Genomic DNA, 12419 nt, shown 5'->3' with positions numbered 1-12419 from the left:
AATTCTTCCAGCATCATTGGAGTAGGGATAGTCTTTTCAACAGAGAGGAGTTCCCAGGGATAACGAGACATAATTCATGATATAATTCACTTTATCAATCAATGCATTGACATCCTGGATTTGAAATATGTAAATCAGATACTTCCGGATTGGAGTTACGTGAAACTCTCTTCCAGGAAGCATCTTCTGTCCCTCTCAAACTATCCCACCAAATCCGGTCCTCCCAGAGCACTTGGTGAAATGCGTTTGCACCTCTAACTATATTGTGTGGATGTTTTCTGTCTCCACCACGGACTGCAGTCATCTTTGCATGCTCAGCATCTAGACCAAGGCCTGAAAATGTCAGAGCTCAAAAATCGGATTAGTTTAAGCTTCCTACACATCTTATACACAATGTCTATTCACCAACTTATCGGGAGAGCAAGGTAACAGCATCTAGTGACAAATTACCAATGAAGACTATAACTGTCCTAGAGAAAGTGGAAATGTTTAATATTTACATCATCTTTTAGGCATGGACTACAGTGCAGCCAGTATCGGGCTCATAGGTGATGGCCAAAGGTGAGTGGATCTGGGAATGGACACTCCCAGGCTTGTGCAGTCAGTGCTTTTAGAGGATAACAGATCAGTGTCTGAGTGGGCAACATGACATGAAACTTTAAGTTTATCAGCCTGGTGGAGGGAAGGAAGTAAAGTGAAGAATGACAAGCCTGGAGTCAGGAAGCTCGACTTTCTTTCCCAGCTCTGCCTAGACCTAGCTTTGATCTCAAGTGTGGTACTTAACTTCTTTGAAATTTTGATTTTTCATTGCTTAAATGAAGAGAACTGTATCACTTCAAACATTATCTTGGTAACTACTCCCTATGAAATGGTCCACTATCTAATTATAATGGAAAAATAATTAATTCAAATACCCAGAGAGAATTAAGATCAACCACGTTTAGCAACAAAAACAAATTTTGTTCATGTTCATTTCTAAATTCTCCTCCTACGTGTTAACTTTAGGGTCAGACAAACTGAATATAAATCTGGACTTTGGGTACTTAAGTTCATCCTTCTGAGCTTCGGTTTCTTCTTTTCAAAAATTGGTTTTATAAGAGTTTCTACTTTATTGAGCTGTGGTGAAGATAAGTAGAATATGACTGGAGCATGACATGCATCTAATTGATGTTAGCTGTCATTTTCTTTGCCACCATCATCATATCCCCACTCCCCACCCCCGCCGCCATCATCATCATCATTATCATCATCAACAGGAATAGCAACATCCTCTAACTTTGCTTGGAAACCAAATCATGGCCGTCCTGTCCTTAACCACCATGTTCCAATCTGAGCTGTTATTTTATCAGTTCTAAAATGTTAGTTGATTCCAGGTCAGAGAGGCATTTTCCTCTGATTTATATTTCCACGTCAGTATTTGGAAGTGAGTGTTCCAGGAAGCTTCGCACCAGTGCGTGTATTCAGCCCATCAAAGGCGCTCAGAAGTTCTGGCTCATTAAGCTTGCACCGACTAACCCCCTGAGTTTTGAAAATATTTACTTCTGATCCTATATTTGTTATGCATTCTGCATCACCAAGTTGATTTTATGTCATTGCCACACTCCAAACCTTTCACCACAAGAGGCGTGGGCAGCATAACCAGTTCAGAGATTGACATACATATAAGCTTCCTTTCCATACCCCTCTCTGGGGGTCCCAGGGCCTCTGAGCACTTGTCTGACTGCCGTATTTGTGCAGACGTGTATTTGGAAGATGAGGTCTTGGGATGGAAAGGATGACCCTCCCAGGACCACCATCTGTGCAATCTGGGACAGGCTCTGAAGAGCAAGAGACCAGGGAGACAGGCTTCATCTCCTGAGGCCTCCCCTGCGGTGGGAGTGGAGAGACACAGGGACCCTCTGTAAGAGCTGCCTCTGCATTGCCTTGGAAGTCATTGATGTGCAACCCCTGGAAAAAAAACATCACTGCAGATGGTGAAAATGCAGACAACACTTCTTTTGTCATGTTCAATAATCATCTAAAGGTGAACCTCACTTTAGTCTGACTACTGTCTGTCTTAGAGTGTACTCAAAAAATGCAAGCTTTTGCTTTCCTTAAAATTATTGTTAGAAAAAAAATATAGGTAAAAAAGTCCTTCTTAGGAAGGTAACAAGTGCATCGCCAGTCTCAAATGAAATGTGAATCGTCTTAGGCAATATTTTGGATTATGAGTGTTTCTGGTTTCCACCCATTAGAGCAGATCATTATCAGGAACAGAGACAGTACGGCCTTAGATGTTAAGATTCTAGAAGGCAAGGGCCTGGCGCTGGGTTTCTGGGCCCCAGGACGGCCCTGTGTGCTGAAAAATAACACGCACGGACACTTGGGAGGGCAAACCCTTTAGTGACTTGTGGTCTTTGTGTATTATATATTTATATAAAACAACAGAACCATTAAATAAAATTATTTCGTGAAAGATGAACTATACATCTCCATTTCTCAACTACCAGTTCACCGCATGTTTCATTTCCAAGTAGTCTTTTCTCGTTAATGGCCTTTTGTACATCATTTTTTATAATTTCTAGTGCAATTGTAGCATATGATTTATTTTTATTCTTTTCTGTTGCTTGACTTATTTGTAAACTTTTCTCATATAGCTGCAGAGTTCTCTAATCAAGTTTAAATGAGTACATAATACTACTATTAAAGTGATATTCAATACATATATCATTACTTAATATTTTTAAGCATTTCCTGTGTGCCAGTCCCTAAGCTAAACTATCAGCAATATAAAGTTATACCATCGGTCCTTGTTTTGAATTTTTCATGACTCCGAGCGCCTTCTATTGAAGAGCTTCGCCTCGTTTAGACTTGTGATATGAGAATAAATCTCAGGACGCGGGTTCCTGATGCCACTAAGAACGAGGCCAGCTGAGTGGGAGGACGACCTTTGCGACGACTGTCCACACAAACCACCACGTTACTGCCTCGAAGACTGCGGTGTCCAGTGTCACCACAGTGCGCATCCTGACTGTGCTAAGGTCACTGCCCCTGCAGCAGCTTCATCAGCTCTTACAGTCACTGCAGATGGACATTTTTGCTGTTTTCGCACATTATCTTTAATCATTATAACAATGCTGAGAAGGCGATTCTGTTTTTTTTTTTGTTTTTTTCTTTTCTTTTTTTCTTACTCGCAGGAATGAGACTCCAAATGGCTTTGAGCTCCCAGGGACAGACTGCTTCTAAACTGAAAAGTGAACATCAAAATAAATCTATTTGTCTATTGTCCACAAAACCACTGTGATTTAGTATACAAAATAGTACCTAGTGTTGCATTAATGTGCTTGCTTTTGTTTCTGAGTGAACTTGCATATATTTCCCATGCGTCACCTACATCGGAATCTTAGTTTCCTTGTCTTCAAAGGAATAAACTGAAATACATCGGGGGTTCTTCTGGTGGTGAAGTATTACATGTGTGTGCCAAGGCATATATATTTTTTCTGAACTGACATTTATGGTTTCACTGGCATATTAACGGGACCGGTGATGCTAAAATTTTCTATATATTCTTCCTCGTCACACTATGATGCCTATGATATTTATTTTTGGGAATAATAGAATGTGCCCGGTTCTCTTCGTCACTTCTCCTTTAGGCTGTATGCAGAGGAGAAATGATTTACTCCGTTCTCGAGCCCTGCCAGACATCAGCGACGCGCTGGGAACGGGATTTCCACGAACAGTCGGTACAAACGTTGCACTGCTAGGAAACTGGACAACAGAAGGAAGAATTGGAGGGACAAAGCATCACCTTCTGCAGACCACCCCTGATCTTGGGCAGCAGCAACATCATGCTCAGATCTTTGCCTTTGTATGGGATGTCCAGGATCTTGGCTTGCGCGTCCTTCAGTGAGGTGAAATTCAAGTAGTTGATCTGTTTCATCATTTGCACAGCTTTGTTTGTATCTTGCAATAAATTAATGTGGCAAACAAATGCCAAGGGAGGCATAATTTTTAAAAAGATAATATTATTGAGATGCCAAACACATCCTCATTAAAAGAGATAATTTAGACATTTCTGAATTAGAGAGAAGAGTTTCTTCAAGTATTCCCAACTAAATAAAGTCAAAAAAGTAAAACAGGAGGGCCAAGGAAGGGAGGGAGCAATTGGGGGGACCATTTTAGGAACATTATAGATGTCTAACCAATGTACTGTATACTTGAAATTTAAATAAATAAATTTTAAAAAAGGAAAGTGAAACAAGAAAATATCATCATGACAAATTCTATTTTGTACCTTCAATTATACATTAATCATATATGCTTAAATTTAACAGTCCATGTATAGCTACATTGCGTTATATAAATAAATTATAGACCATATCTTGTTCAGCCAAAATGTACCTGTTTAGTTTCTTTTCAATCAATTTTTTTGTCTCACTTGCCCTTAGAAATAGGTCGCATTCACCAGAACAAGGATGGTGGCAGTGCTGAGAGAGTCTTTGGGACCGAGATTCTTGATTTTTTTCTGCCAAATATAAAAGCCCCAAAAGATTGTCGTGAAAGTTACAAGCTATTTGTCTGGAAGATGCTTTGAGAATTAAACCGATCGTGAGTTATTCCCACAAATCAGCACTTTAGGGACTCCGTGACCAATAGTTCACAAGCCACAGCATTCCTCATAGTACCAGCCTGATGGGGTCACCCCCATGGAGACACCGCTTCTTAAGATTAAAAATGGGGTTCAAGCTCTCTGTGAATGACTTCAGCCATCTCGCACTGCATACCAATGAACCCCCGTCCGCTACTCTTTCCTCCCTCCCTGCCTCCCTTTCTCTTTGTCTTTTCTCCTCCTTCCCCCCGTTTCTGGTCCCCTCCCTTTATTCTTTCCTCCATCCTCCCTTCCTTCCTCTTTCCCTCCATTTCTTTCTAGTTTTTCAAATTTAGCCTCATTACTCAGAAGAAATAGGGCCCAAATGTTCTTGAGGACAAATGACATAAACTCTGTACTCTGAAGCACATGCCCTGTGCCGTCTGTCACCATTTCCTGGGGTGTCTTCCTCTTCATTCTCCGCTTCGAATTGCTGTAGGTTTGGGCTGTAAGGAGGGTGGGAGGGAGGCTATGGTTCGTAGGATGGAGACTTTGTCAAGCTGTCTGCTGAGGTCAAGGAAGAAGCCGTGGGCATGGCGAAGTGTTCCAGGCAGGGGCAGTGTAAGTGGCCAGAACAAGGAGTTTGCAGAGCTGCTTGATTCCCAGTTAATGAAGGATAAGGGAGCCCTTTCTAATAGTTTCCCTTAAGAATCATAATCCAAAAGTTAGGTCTCTGATTTAAAGTAAAAGATACGAACGCAAGATGGGGTCTGAGCAAGAACTAGGGGTCCACAAAGATGTCGCCCACATCGTGTGCAGACACAGACCTCCAGCTGTGTGTCCTCCAGCTGTGATCCCTCTTGGGTCCCCCTTGTATTCCCTCACATGGAGTTGGGTCGCTCCAGCATCTACAGTGCCTTCCTCCAGCCTCGATGCAAACATCTCACCCCCGCTCCCAGCACCCCATGCAATGTCATCCCAGGGTTCCTGCATAAACTCAAACGCGGTGTTTCACGTGCGACCTTCTTATACCGTACTATTCGTTTGGCTTCCTGCCCAGGAATTAATCATCCTCCGGCTTTCTTCTGCCGCATTTACAAAATCAGCAGATTCCGCACTGGCGAGGTAAATTTTGTTAACATTATACATGTATTCCTTTGACACGGGAAGGAAGAAGGGAAGAATTAAGAGTAATTTATCAGTAACTGTGTATGCCAAAATTAAATTCAGTTCAATAGTGACCAAATACAATAAATAAAATCAGCCCTAAACCCAGACTTTTCTGTGGGTTGTCAGGCTCTGGGATACTCCAGTGCAGGGGGGCTGATGCACCCTGAATAAATGCTCCCCATGTGGGTCAGCCAGGCTCACCTACCCTAATCCCCCCAATTTGGTCATTGGGGACAAAAGGGCCCAGGATGCAGGTGAAAGGTGATCCAGACCAGTGAAACTTACCTAAAGAACTCGAAACTTCTTTTCTCCATAGAGCATGTTGGCGACATTCAGCTCATAAGCGTTGGTGGGTTTATTCAGTTCAGCCAGAAGCTTTTGAAAAAGATGATGCACATTTCCTGACTTTTCAACCTTCAAACACCAAAGAGTGTGAGTTCTCTGAATTCCCCGGCAATGTAAATACCAATCCCCTGCTCCTAAGTCTTGTAGGTCCATACCTAACGTTTGGCAGCCTCGTGGGTGAATTTTATTGTTATTTTCTGATATTGGGTGCATTTTACTTCAAATATCCTTCATAATCCTCCCATTTAATCTTCTAGGAAATTTTTTCTTCCTCTTCTAACATACTCCCATCATTTCTCCTTTGAACTACAGATGTAGCACCATTCCACTATCGGATTGTCTTTTCATTCGTTCTAATGGTTATGTTTAGCTTCCCAGCTAAACTCAAGCTGCTTAAGGGCTAGAACACTTTCATTTCTAACAGCCGTCGATGGTATGAGAATGTAAAACTTGTACGTTTTAATGTGCCATGATGTGAAGCCCTGTCATACTCTTTGGCGGTATTATCTCCTAAGACCTGTTGACTGTGATCTATGACTCTTCACTCATGCTCTTCACAATCCAAGAAGGAATGGTGTGTGCCTGGTACATGGCTAAAGGCTTTACATCGGTATCTCTGAGCCTTCAGTCCAATTCCAATGAAAACAAGAAAGTGCAGAGAATTAAATAACTTCTCCAAGGAGACATAATGCCACAGAGCCAATTTTTGAAATGAGCCATGTCCGAATCCAGAAATTACCACTTGAGAGCTAAGAGTTTTGAATGATTATAGCTGCATATCACGTATCTCATACAATCATTTCCCAAAATATACTTGGATGTGTGCTTATTCCTCTGAATTCCATTTATGAGTTAATTAAAATTATGTAATTTTAGTAATGCTATTGTGATGACTATAATTATAATTATCCTATAATAATAATAATACATCATTTTTTTAAATCAATAATCCATTAATCCAGACACTGTTGCAATGTTTTGCACGTATTTTCATGAACAGAGGTGAATCTTTCATTACCCCTAGTTTACTGGAATAAGGTCACTGTGGCTCAGAGCCGTTGTGTCACGCCCATGTTCACCGCTGGTGAGCAGTGGAGTGGAAGTTTGCAGCTGGTTTTTCAGTACTAGTGCCCATGCTCTTAAGTGCAATTCTGATCCCCTCTCAGGAAGACAAAAATATGAAATAAATAACTATGCAATACGAGACGAGAAACAACTCTCCTTGTCCAATCTATTTTGCCCAAGATTTTCCCTAAAAATTGACTTTCCACAGGTGATGTGAGATTCCTGGTTTTAACCGTGATCCTCCTGGATCCCTGCTGCTCCTTCTAGACCCGAGTGCCACGTGACTCACATGAACTGTCATAGCTGTTCCTTTTGTGTTCTTCGTGACCTCATCAAAGTGAAGGGCCTGGAAGAGACAGGAAGTGGAACAAGGAATCTTCGCTCAAAAGATCTGTCTACATCACAGGAAATTAAGAAAAAAAAAGGAAGAGTGAAAAAAAGAAAAAAAACCAAACCCAAAACAAACGACAAACTCCTCCCTCCCCCCAAATCCTCAAATCAACAAAAAGAAAAAGAATAAAGAAAACTTTTGCGTGAGAGTTTCCTCCTTGAGAAAACACAGCGAAGCTGGGTTATGACCAACCACTGTGAACACGTGGGATGTTTCCCATGGATTTAAGTCAGTACATCACTCCTACCAGAGCTCTTCCATTGATGCGTCACCTCCGGTAGCTGGGCAACTGTAGGAGTTACTCTTAGCTCCCAAAGAAAGTCTGGGCATAGGGCGTGCTTGCTCAGTCTCCTGGGCTACCCACGGGGACAGCTGGGTCTGGGATCGTCTGCAGGTAAGCCGGCAGAAACCCATCCAAACTGGTCAATGTAAAGGACGCTGACAGCTGCCTTCTGAATTTCTGATGCACTGTGTTCCTGGGACCCCAGGTAAGTCACGGCTATGGCTCATGTGACACTATGTGGGGAGTAGAAGATATTTTCCTTCTTTGATAGTTTGAATTGTTGGAACAGATCATATGCAAAGCGGTGTTTGCTTCACTGAGTGAATTCATGGTGACTTTGGTGTGATTGGGAATTCCCGGAAAAGCAGGGTGGGCTCAAAGAAGAAGGGACCTCACCTCCAGAGGACAGAAGCAGGAAGCTCAGCCTGGGCACAGAAGAAATAGTATGACAAGGCAGGATGAATTGGCCTTCAGGGGAACTTCTGACTAAGGCTGAATTCTTCTGAGACTAAGCTACCAAGATCCTTGTGCAGAGGTTAGGTTTGAGGAAAAGGCACTAATTGATAAGGACCAAAAGTCTGCCTGAATCTAGAGCATTTTGATTGGCTCAAATGAGAAACAATTTCATACTCCCCTCCGCCCCATGTTCCTGAAAAGTGCTCCTAGCATGTAATAGAAAGGATTATGACATCTAGAATATACAGTGTCACAGAAGAATCAGCAATTCTCAGAAGTTTTTGCATGTGAATACTTGCCAACTTATGTCTTTGGATACTTTCTAAACACAACTGACATCATTGGTTCCAGGAATCCAGGAATCCAAAAAACCCAGGAGGAAGTTACACTTTCAGGAACCTTCCTGCTGTTTCTAATACCTTTCTTCCCTGTGAAGGGTGTGAAAATTTGACATCATTGTTAAGTTACAAATCCTTGAGGACATTTTATTTCTTCCTTTTTACTAAGAACGTGGCTGTACCTGTCTATAGGGAAACCAGTTAGTGGGGAAGATTCTTCAAGCATCCTAATAGAATGTCTGCCAGTTACTGTATTCACTAGGATCTCTCTACGGATACAGATAGAGATATAGATATGTGCACATTGAATAATGTTAGAACAGGGTCGATTAGCTTTGCTTTAATTTTCACAGAGGAGAACCAACACCAGCAAGATGTAAAAAGTCGATAGGGAACTGGTCCCATGGGCGGGCATGCCATGGAAGACTGAGACACATTCATATTACCTCTTCCCCCTCACCCATCCCCACGTCTCCAGTACGACCCAGGGCAATCATCCTATTCCACACTTTTAACCAAATCCAACCCCACCCCTCGCCGATCTTTAGAGCTCCCTCCCTGATTCATCTTGGTATTCCTGTTCTGTTGCCAAGAAACACCAGCGTAGGCTCTCCCTTTTTCTAGAACTGTCTCTCTTCCTCCTTGCTTTATCTGAAATGTAGGAATACCCCATAATAGCATGTCCCTTGACCTTTTCTCAGGGGCAGCTGCTCACTCTGTCCTCCTCATACCATGAAGCCAGGATGTATGGTCTTCTCATTCTTTCATTCCCGCTGCCTTTTCTAGCCATTGTTCTTTCCCTGTCTCTATGCCTCATTTTAAGTTTCCTGCCACGCAGGAGTGCCACCACGTGCCCACCTACCATCTTCCATGTTACTCTTTAATATTCACTAAGTTTTCTGTTGCTTCTTTACCCTTTTATGATTTTCTTCTTTATCCTGTTTTCAGTATTCCAGCTGACTTCGAAAGTTTTATTTTATTGGCAAAAATTGGAAGCTGTTATTGTTTTATTTTATATCTCTATTCTAGTTGAATCTCCTCTGTGAAAAAGTTATTTTTTTGCCCTCTTGTTTATTGGATCCATGATGTTTCCTTAACTATTTGAATATATTTCTTATATAAAGACAATATTAATTATTGTTGATGCCTGCCTCTGGAATACCAGCGGAGATGCAAAGTTCTAAAGGGACAGAGAAATTTGATTACAAAAGGTAGAGATGTGCTGAGGATTTTATTTTGCTTCTCTATTTCTTCCCTTGACTCTTCTCAACCTCCTGTGAGCCCCAGGATACACCTGTTCTGTTGTGGGGCTGTTAATTTTTCAGCAGAATAAATGTGTCTTTAGAACACAAAGAGAGATAATGTTCTCTATGTACCAAGTTTAGCAGTAACCAGGAATAACCGATGGTTACCTAACATTTCATGAATGCTTCTCGAAGATTCATTTTGAATTTAGAGATGGTTACATAGTACGTTTGATCATCATATTGTTCAGGCTTCTTCAGTGATCCATCCTCCATGCCATAGCTTATTGGTTATATTTTATGACTTAGTAGTGGTCTAAGTCTCTATCACAGTGTCTGAAGCAGGGACTTATTGACAAGGAAGGTTTGCAAGATTCCTTTACTTTTGGGGTAAAGTGATTTGCTAAGCCTGATCCCCTGAGCCAAACTTCCAAGCCCATTCTATCACCATACATTCCTGTCTCATTACCTCTGAAACCAGCCTCTGTATTCCTGGAAATAATCCTGCTCTTAATTTGCATTTCCCAGGACTTGCAGAAGAAGTTATTACCACTTCCTTGAGTCTCCTAGTGACCCAAGCCTAATAAAATCTACTCCCATACATACCAATAACTATCTGTTACGACCTAAGAAATTCCTGGTTTTGAAATTGTCCCAGGGCTGTCTTCTCTACACTATAAGAATCACTTGAGAAAACATGTTAATTAATTGTACTTTCTATAAAAGAGCTGCTCTTGAAATTCAGGGCATTAAGTTGACTTATTCAGTCAATATTCATTTTGATTTACAGTATCATTCCTATGATGCTTATCTTTACATCTTTAAAAGTATTTTTTAATTGCCAAAATACTAGATGGTTGCTATAGGAATTAAGGTAATACAGAAATGCAGGCAGGGGAATGAGAGAGGGCCGTCCTCCTCCTTCACTCCTATGCAGTGTGTTAGATTCCTAGGACCGCTGTCGTAAGGTACCCAAAACTCCTGTAAATGCGCAAAAACTTCGCTTCTTTAAAATGACTTTTCCTGTTCTCTTTCTCCTTGATTCAAACCGGCCTCGTCTAGTCTGATAGCTCCACGACTCACTCACTGGCTTCTCTTGTTCCCTCATCCTTCGACCTCTGCACGCACCTCACGCCCACTCCCTTACTCACTAAGCCCTGAGGACATCAGATTCTGGTCAGTATCAAACAGTCTCAGGAACAAAGCCTCAGGTCTGTTGACCACAGAAACGGAGTTTTGGTCAAATTAAAGATGATATCTTGACCTCGCTTATGTTCTAGTTCCACACCCATGAAGGCGGAAAGATCTTATGGCCACAGCCTATCGAAACTGGACACAATTGACCCTATGCAATGATCTGATGCAATGATCGACTGCCTCCTCCCCTAGCCCTGACCAATCAATAGAGCCCACAATTACGATTCCCTTAGCTATCATGATTAATGAGTTTCCCCCTACATAACCTACCCCCTAGAGGCCATCGGGGAGCCAGGTCTTTGAGTACTAGCTCACCTGTGTCTCTGGGCTTGGTGCCATTTCCTTAAACAAACTTCTACTTTCTTTGCCGCAAACTCCTGTTTGTGTCTCATTGGGCTCTGATGTGCAAACGAACCCCTTGAATTCAGTAACACTGTGACTGAAATTTATTCTCTCACAGTTCTGGAATCTAGAAATCTAAAATCAAGGTTTTCTCAAGACCACCTCCCGCTGAAGGCTCTATGAGGTAATCCTTACTTGCTTTTTCCAGCGTCTGGTGATTCCTAGTATTCCCCAGTTTGTGCATTCAGTCTGTCTCCATCTTTACGTGACATTTCTGTGTGTCTCTTCTGTTTTTATAAGGGTAGTAGTCATTGGATTAGGGCTCATCCTAATCCCATGTGACCTTATCTTAACTAATTATGTCTATCACCTCTTTCTAAATAAGGTCACACCTGGGATTCTGAATTTTCGAGGGTTACTATTCAACCCACTATAACAAGCCATCTCATTAGCGCAAACTAGTCACTTTTAAAAGTTTGAGGAGAAATTGTTTGGCTATTTTTCCATAACCGTAAGACATACATTTGTATCCATGTGATCATGGACAAGCCTGAACAACCCAGTCACTGAGAAATCCATGGACACCAGAATATATTTCTTTGTGATTACTTATTGAAGGCGATGGGGCTGAGATGGTAGGTATTAGGACTGCCAGTTATCGTTGATCAACAACTGGCCTTGGCAGTAAGTAGGACATTCAGCAGCCATGAAAGGCTGGCTAAAATGGTATAGGGTGACTGAGGTCATGGCTCCTTTGCTGCCCATCCATCCTAGACTTCAAGAAATGAGCTCAAAGTGAGTGCACTCTGTCTTCTCTATTGTTTTTTGGTGCCACTTCTGGTGGCAGCAGTTGAGAGACCATAGAGGTAACGTCCTAGTTTCAAGTGCAAAGAGAAAAAGAACAGTATAGAAAATTGGCATGTCACGTGAGTAGCCCTTCCTAAGGCCTTATAGGAGGGCTAGTTTCAAAGGCGATTTGTGATTAATGATGGAGATGGCCCATTTCTGACTCCGATGGTGT

The 12419-nt window shown here is 41.8% G+C and overlaps 1 pseudogene; it reads right to left on the bottom strand.

The window, feature by feature from the left end:
- Nucleotides 1–2284: 2284 nt before the first annotated feature.
- Nucleotides 2285–8151, bottom strand: LOC120583506 (serpin B3-like; annotated as a pseudogene).
- Nucleotides 8152–12419: the final 4268 nt, after the last annotated feature.

Source organism: Pteropus medius, unplaced genomic scaffold (genome assembly GCF_902729225.1).
Source record: "Pteropus medius unplaced genomic scaffold, Ma_sr-lr_union100, whole genome shotgun sequence".
Taxonomy (NCBI): domain Eukaryota; kingdom Metazoa; phylum Chordata; class Mammalia; order Chiroptera; family Pteropodidae; genus Pteropus; species Pteropus medius.
Note: the sequence above shows the minus strand (reverse complement) of the source record. Positions and strands in the feature narration are given on the sequence as shown.